Source organism: Erithacus rubecula (genome assembly GCF_903797595.1).
Source record: "Erithacus rubecula genome assembly, contig: scaffold_924_arrow_ctg1, whole genome shotgun sequence".
Lineage (NCBI taxonomy): Eukaryota > Metazoa > Chordata > Aves > Passeriformes > Muscicapidae > Erithacus > Erithacus rubecula.
This window is the reverse complement of record NW_027635409.1, coordinates 4,396-12,592: the sequence shown is the minus strand read 5'-3', so window position 1 is coordinate 12,592 and position 8,197 is coordinate 4,396. Positions and strand designations below refer to the sequence as shown.

Sequence of the window (8,197 nt, the reverse complement as noted above, 5' to 3'; positions counted from 1 at the left end):
AACCTGTAGCTTTGAGTTTGGGACCCTATGTGTACTAGTGTCCAACTGGATGGCACTGAGGCACAGAATTTGGCACCTTTAACCCAGGACTCAGGTGTGGGTTAGGTATTTGTAAGGGAGCCACAGCCCCTTTCCCTCTGGGAGTGGCTTTGAATGAGTGTACAAGAGCAAGAATGCAGGACTGCCATCATAGCATGTGCTTGAAGACCCTTGAGGAAGGGATCAAACAGCTGAGAGAAGAGGCAGTGCTGGAGGTGCTCTTTGGGAGGGAGGGACAGCATGAAAATGACACTGACAAGGTCAGGTGCACAGGGCAGATGTTGTGGAATCTGTCAAACCTGGGGCCATCTCAATACACCTTTATTGCAACAATTAATGCTGATAACAACCCAGAGATGGTGGGTTCTGTTGCCAACAAGCTTGGGAACTATGAGAGTGTGATCAATGGCTTGATGTAGGCTCATGTCTCTGCTGTGATTAAGGAACGCAAAGGGGAAATGAGGGAGATGGAGGAGGTGAGGAGGAACAGTTCCCATATGGCAGCTGTGCAAGTCACAGGCCCCAAAGTTAAAGCTAAAGTCTCCCACTTAGAGAGAGGGTACACCCCACAACCTAACCTGTGGTTCTTTTTGCGTGACCATGGGGAGACATGGGGAAATGGGATGGGAAACCCACTTCTGTCCTGGCAGCATGTGTGCATCAACTCAAGGAGGGAAACACTAACCAAGAGAGCTCCACCAAAGTAAAAGTATCCTCAACCTTCTGTGACCGAGCTGCTGGGTATTACAGAAGGGAGGATGATCTGTCAGATCCCCTGGAAGGAACCTCTAGTATGTATGCCCAGGAAGGAGTTGATAACTAGGGCCAGACGGGCCCTGCCTCTAGCCAGGAAAAGGCATGGGAAAACTGGGTCATTTTGGAAGGTATGGATCCTGACACATCAGAGCAATAAAAATGAGGCATTAGTTGATAATGGTGCACAGTGTACCCTAATGCCATCAGGAGATGTGAAGGCAGAAGCTTTTTCCATTGCTGGGGTGACGGGGGACTCTGTTAGAAGCTGAGGTGAGCCTGACTGGGCAGGAGTGGTAGAAATATCCTTTTGTCTTTTATCCTTTTGTGACTGGCCCCCAGGCCCCGTGTATTCCAGGCATAAACTTCCTCTATAACAGCTACTACAAAGACCCAAAGGGACTCAGGTGGGCTTTTGGAATAGCTGCTGTAGAGGCAGAGGGCATGAAGCAATTGAACACCTTGCCTGGACTATCAGAAAACCCATCTGCAGTGCGATTCCTGAAGATGGAAGAGCAACAGATACCAATTTTCACCTCGACTGTGCACCACCCGGCAGTATCGGATGAATCCAGATGCCGTGATCCCCGTCCAAAAGATGATCCGTGAGCTGGAGAGCCAAAGGGTGGTCAGTAAAACCCACTGACCCTTCAACAACCCCATCTGGCCTGTGCAGAAGTCTGACAGAGAATGGAGATTGACTGTGACTGAGACCAACCCAAGCACCTGCAGCAGGGTGTGTTCCCCCCCTGTGAGCACAGGTGTGAGCTGGACCATCTCTGCCCATCTGAGAGCCCCAAAGGTCTCTCAGAGAGCTGTAAATTCAAAGGTCTTTATTGCACACACTAATGCCATCTTCCCTGTCTGGTATGTTTTTAACTCTTGGCAAGATGCATTTCCCTCTTGCTGGCTGGAAGCTGCTCTGCTCCAGGGCCAGCAGCGAGCTGGGCTGTTTGGGCCAGGCACTGTGGAGAGTCCTTCCCTGAGCACTTGGTTGGTCTGGGTGTGTCCCGAGCTGTCTTAGACCCTGGGACACTTTGGGTGAGCTGGGGGCAGCCCCAGGGCCCGTGGAAGCGTATCCAAGGGCTCTTTGTGACACGTGCAGTCACTGTGGAATGGAATGGAACAGAGTGTCCAAGCAGCCCTTTGTGACACGCGGTCACACAGGTGCTGGCAGTGACGCAGCCACTCCAGAGCACTTGGTGCACGCGACGGGAAAGGACACAGAGAGCCGTGCTGTGAGGAGTCCCCGCACAGCCAGCTCATCCCTGCCTGACCCAGAGCTTTCTCCAAGTGCTACTCCTGCGGCTGGCCTCACGGCCAGACTGCACCACTTGGTGACTCAGAGCTTTTCCAAGGCATCTGTCTCAAAGGTGCCCTCAAGGACAGACAGCAGAATGGCAGGCAGAATGCTCAGCCTGTTCAAGATGTTTCGGGGGAAAAAGAAGAAAGGCCCTGCAGCTGTCCCAGCACAGCAGCCACAAGAGCCAGAGCAGTTGCAGCCACTGGAGGATGGTGAGTGGAAGAGCTGGACCACAGGTCTGGTGCTTGCAGCCAGCTTGGCCCCATCCCGTCCCATCCCATCCCATCCCATCCCATCCCATCCCATCCCATCCCATCCCATCCCATCCCATCCCATCCCATCCCATCCCATCCCATCCCATCCCATCCCATCCCATCCCATCCCATCCCATCCCATCCCCTGCAAACATTCCTATGCATGAGATGTAACAGGGGCCAGGGCTGCCCCCCCAGGGCCGTGCTCTGTTCCCTGTCCATCTGGGGCTGTCCCTGTCTGGGCAGTGCAGGGCTGGGCTGTGTTCTCCAGCCTCTCCCACAGCCCCTCAGCTCTGGCTGCGCTTGCTCTGTGCCAGATGCAGGGAAGGACCAGACACAGGAGCAGGACCGTGGCCGCTTCCGCAGAGCTGTGCAGGTACCTGCGGCCATCCCCACCTGGGCTGGGGCTGCTGTCCCTGCTCGGCCAGCGCCACATGTGGAGCACTCCATGGAGCAACCCTCCCTTCCCGCCCTTTGTTCTCCTGCAGGTGCTGCGGAGGTTCCTGCGCATTCGGCGTACAAATACCACGGCCACAGTAACTGAGGGCACAGCCCAGCCAAACTCCAGGCCGAGTGAGCTGCAGGCAGAGCCTGGTGCCAGCACAGCGTCCCCTGCACGTGCAGCAAACTCTGCCAGGGCAGCGGCTGAGGGCAGGGTGAAGGCTGGCACGGCCCAGGCAGAGGGCATGGCCGGCACAAACAGCCCCACACGGAGCATCTCAAAGACTGACCCCACACCCACTCGGACTGCCATTCCTACTTCTGCTCTGGATTTGTTCCAGCAGCAGGTCAGCACCCTGGGGCCAGGGATGAAGGCCTCCCAGGATCATGTGTCCCTCAAGCCACGTCCACTGTGCCCCCTCAGCCTTTGAGGCCAGCACAGTGCGGTGCCCGTTTCAGCTGCCCGAGTGCCTCGGCACAGTCCTCTGGCCTCTGGGCCCTGAGGCACCTGCGTGGGGTTGCAGGGCCAGGGCCCTGTTGGTGCTGCAGCCCTCCAGGGCTTCACAGCACAGCTTTGTGTTGCACACAGAGTGGAGGAATACGTGGCCTGTATCAACACCTGGTGGAGCAGCTGGGTGATCCCGATGGAGAGATGGTGGAGATGACCCTCTCTGTGCTCTCCCATATGCTCTAGGAAAAAGACCTCAAGATACCCAGCGCCACTGCCCAGAAGCTGGCTGAGCCACTCCTGCCACACTTTGAAAACGTAAGGCTCTGTGCCCACAGGCACTGGACACTGCCTGGAAACTTTGTGCCCTGGGCAATTTTGGGCGTTTGCCCCACTGGGCCTGGACTAGTCAGTGCTGAGCTCTCCTCCTTTCCTCTAGGACAACAGCCACGTGCAGCTGCTCTCCATCCAGCTCTTCTGCAAGGTGATGGAGCTGGTAGTGGAAGAGGGGAAAAAGGCTCTCACGAGAATCGTGAGCCAGAGCCTGCTCCCACTCTTTTTGCACTGGCATGACGAGAACCGGTGCGTGGTGAAGGTGAGGTTTTGTGTCATGCTGCTGCATCCCTGGCAGGGGCTTGGCTGCCTCTTCCCCTGGCGCCTCGTGGGCTCCAGCCTCGCCCTGGCCTTGGCACAGGGACGTGGGTCCCATGCCCCGGGTTCTGTGCCACCTCCGGCTCTCTGCTGCTCTCCAGGCCTCTGGTGAAACCCTGCTTTGTGCGGCACGCTTCCTGGGGAGGAGGGATCTGGAGGAGCTGCTGAGCCAGCCGTGGCGCATGAAGGTCGCCAAGTGCCTGGTAAGGCCAGCCTAGAAGCCCCAGCCGCAGGCTGGAGAAGTCCCCTGCCCCCGGAGCTCAGCGTGCGGGGCCGGCAGCTGTGGCCCTGCCCAGCGCTGAAGCCAGGGCAGCCGCAGCCTGCGCCCTACACAGGGGCTGCTCCCTTTGCTGGGCCATGTGGGCTCTCGGCCGGGCTCCTCCGGCCCTGAGCCGGGTGCCCACGGAGTCCCGGCCCGGCCGGGCCTCGGGGCTGTGCGGGCCGGGGAGGCAAGGGCTGGGTGCAGGTAGTGCCCGGCCAAGGGGCAGAGCCCGCGCCGAGCCTTCCCTCCTGGCGCTCTCCGCAGCTGCTACAGGACGAGAGCCGAGCGGCCGAGCACCTGCGCTGGGCCCTGCCGTGCCTGCAGAGCCCGCAGCCGCGCCTGCGACAGGCGGCCCTCAGGTTCATTGGTGAGCCGCCAGCCCACCGTCCCTCCCCGCCTCTGGCCCGGCTGCTGCCCCGGCAGCGGGAGCCGGGCCCGGCGCGGTGCAGCCCCGCCTGCCCTCGGCGCTGCCGCCGCCCTCCCGCAGCCGTGCCCTGGGGCGGCACGATGCACCAGGGGCCCGGGCTGAGCCCTGCCCAGGGGATGAGGCCGTGTGGCCGCAGGGCTGGCAGCGCCCCTGGGGGGCAGCTGTGCCGCTGGGGCCGACACAGGCTCTGTGTTGCCAGGGCTCGCCGGAACGCTCCTGAGGGGACACAAGGAGGAGCTGCAGGTGCTCAGCGAGGGTGAGTGAGGGCAGCCGCCCTCGTGGCATTGGGGCCGCCAGGGGCAGCTGCAAATGCCGGGCATGGAGCTGCAATTGCTGCCCGGCTGCGGAGGGCTCTGCGGCCTGTGCGGATGAGGGGCGGTGCGGGCCAAGCACGGAGAGCTCTCAGGGACACGGGGGATCCGTGGTCAGCACCTTCTGGCCCGTGCCCTGGTCTCCTGCTCCTTCGTGGCCATGGCAGGAGCTGGGTGGGATGGCCCTGGCAGGAAGGTTTCCTTGGATTACTGCAATCCGGCCTCTGACTGTGGCTCTATTTCTCTCTCTTGCAGCCCTTCAAGCCCTGAGGGAGGACAAGAGCCCCTCCTTTATGAGCCGGGTTATCCAGCTGCAATTTGACAGAAGATCTGCTGAACTTCGTCTGCTGGATCAGAAGAACCAGTGTCATTCAGCGACCTTCCCATTGAAGATGGAACCAGCTGCAGCTCCAGGCACAGCTCTTGCTGCTCACAGCTGAGCCTGTGGCAAGCTCCAGGAGCTCCTGCCGTCTCCCTCCCTGTTGGCAGCTCCCTCCCTCCATTCCTCAGGCCCTGCCCATACCCTGTTTTGCCTTCCAGCTCACCCCTTCGCTTCGCCTTCCCTTCATAAAGTTTGGTTTGCTCACTTTACCCACATCTCTGTGGAGCCTGAGCGGCACCAAACCTGAGCCCTGGGACACACAGGGCCCTGCTGCCGTTCTCTTCCATGCTGTGCTCTGTGCACGGACAGAGAAGAACAAGGACAGCTCAGGCTGCAAAGGTCCCTGTCGTGCAGGTCCCTTGCACAACACTGTGGGGTTAAAAGCCGTGCTGAGCACGCTGAAGGGGACAAGGAGCCTGGGTTTTAGAAGAGCCACCTTGAGTATACTCTGAGCCCAGCCTTGAGGGATTCCCTGGCTAGCATCTGTATAGGACAAAGGAGCTTGCAATGCTGGAAGTGTTCACAAAGAGCTTCCTGAAAGCACAGCAGTGCTCCATCCCCACACAGGGACAGGAAGAGGGCAGAACCAGAGGCCAATGTGGCCTAACAGTGAGCTCTGGGTGTACTAAAAGCAAATGAAGCAGCAGCAGCAGCAGCAGCAGTGGCGCAGTGGCCGAGACTCAGAGCGCGACCGTGCCAGTGGACGGAGCGCTGCCAGGCAGTGCCTGCATGCTGGGTGAGGGTCTGGGGGCTCTGGTCTCCCCACAAGTGAGGAATGGCAGCCCCTGCCTCAGAGCCAGTCAGAAATCCAAGCAAGTGAGACCAGAGACAGGGCACTGTCACAACAGCCAGTGCTGCACTCACTTTGCCACTAGGGCCCCATGCCTAGAGTGGTTCACACTTGGGGAACAGGAGGCCTTAGACGTGGCTCAAGCCATTGCTCCATAACCTTTTGGCCCTCAGATTGCATTTGAGAGGGACAAGGAGGAAGGGAAGGTCTTTTGCATAAGATAAAAAGGATTTCTTACTCTGGGGAATCTGTGGTACAAAAGACAAAAAAAGGTGAAGGTGCAACAACATAAATATGGGGGAGGTTCAAAGGGAAGGTACAAATTGAAGAGATGCTGAGGAGGGATAAAGGGTAGGGGTTCACAAAGGCATTGTCCAATGAGGGAGGTAGGGGGGAAAACTGGGTCACCATGGACTGATGAGACATCCAATTTTAGGGAATTTCCAAAGGGGAATTCCAAGCAGGGGGTTGGCACAAAACAGCATTGACAGGTAATTCAGGACAGATCATAAGGAGGGTGGGAGGGTATAATTTTGGACTAAACCATTAACTTGGGCAATAACAGAACACACCATTAACCAGAAGCACACTGCATCATGTGCCTGTGCAAGCTGAGGATCTGCATGCCCTGGTGGGAGGGAAGAACCTTTTCTGGAGGGGTTTCTACTTCACTGTCTCCAAAATCTTGGTCTTTACCCCAGTTAATAAACATTTGGCTGTGGAAGACACGCTTGGGGAATACGAAATATGAATAGTGGGATAGCTGAGGTTAGATTTAGTTTATTAATTTAAACTTTTTTTGTTGTGAGATAGGATTAGCAAGAAGGCAAGACCAGGTTTAACTTTAAATAGTATAAAGAGAAATTTTATCACTTAAAAGCATAAGAAAAAATAATTTAGAATAAAGCTTGAGAATACTTGTTTTCCTCCACACACTATTTTTCTAATACTGAAAATATACAAAAACCAACTCCGTTTGTTTACCATCTTTAAAATAGTTTTTTACTAATTTACTAGATAGAGGAGACTTTTTTTCAGTCTATGAAGATTTCTTCACAAGAAATAGATTTCCTGTGGTTTTGGTGTTCCCGGGGAATGGAAATCTGATTACTGTGTAAAAACCCTTTTTTTAGACTAACAGTTGATCTCACAACTTTTTTTGCTGGACTATATTAGTTTATGAGGCACACTTTAAGGATTATATTTTTAAGCAAAAGTTTACCTTATTTTTGAGAGCATTAATTTTTCTTTTTCTTTTTTTGGAGGGAAACCATAAGGGATTATTTTATTATTTAAACTTAGGGGGTTACAGCAATTTTTACATTTGTTTACTTTAATATTAATGCTTTTGTTTATATTTACAGTTAGAACAGTCATATTCAATTCATAACATTTTGATATGTTAAAGGGAAAAAAGTGTTTTTTCTCCGTAGTTTAAAACAAGAGAAATTTTACTTCATGACTTTTCTTCTTCCTATATTTGGGATTTGACTTTTCTTTTTGTTTGATTAAGGTGTTTTTATCTTGTTTCTATGCATATTGCTATTTTAGTTTTTGTTGTTTTGTTTTTTATTAAATTTAGGAGAGACAATAAAGTACCTGTAGAGGTTTATTTTAGGCACTGAAAGAGTTAATACCTTGCCCAGGCAGCAGAGGGTTTTGTGATATTTTCCAGGTGGGGCGGTCGGAGCTATTTACAATAAAGAGTCTTTCAAGGTCCTGCTGGGGCTGGGTGAGGACTGTAGGGTTTAGCCAGAGGAGCGGTGATGAGTTTCTGGATTCATGGCTGTTCTCCAGCGCCCGCTGCACTCAGTTCCAGCCGCGGGCCGGGGGTTCTTCCTCCACCCTGCCCAGCAGACAAGGCTGTGGGTCCTTGCCAGAATGGGGCTCCGTTGTTTTTCCCACAGCCCCGGGGGCAGCAGGGCGGGCCCGGCAGCTTCCTGAGCTCTGAGTCAGAGCCCGCCTGCCCCTGCCCGAGCAGCTTGGAGGGGGCCTGGGCTGGTGTTACTCTGTGAGAGGCCAGAAGGGAAAGAGAACTTTCCCGGGGCTTTTTGTCTTTACATGTGTGTTCACAAAGATATATATAAATTTGCTTATTGCTGAAAAATGTGCTAATCCAACACTGACTGGTTCTTG

The 8,197-nt window shown here is 54.9% G+C and overlaps 1 long non-coding RNA gene across 1 annotated transcript; it reads left to right on the top strand.

The window, feature by feature from the left end:
• Nucleotides 1-3,450: 3,450 nt before the first annotated feature.
• On the top strand, nt 3,451-5,260 carry LOC306816851. Its single transcript, XR_013777793.1, has 4 exons — nt 3,451-3,556; nt 3,678-3,833; nt 3,991-4,092; nt 5,145-5,260. It is a non-coding gene; the product is annotated as an uncharacterized lncRNA (long non-coding RNA).
• Nucleotides 5,261-8,197: the final 2,937 nt, after the last annotated feature.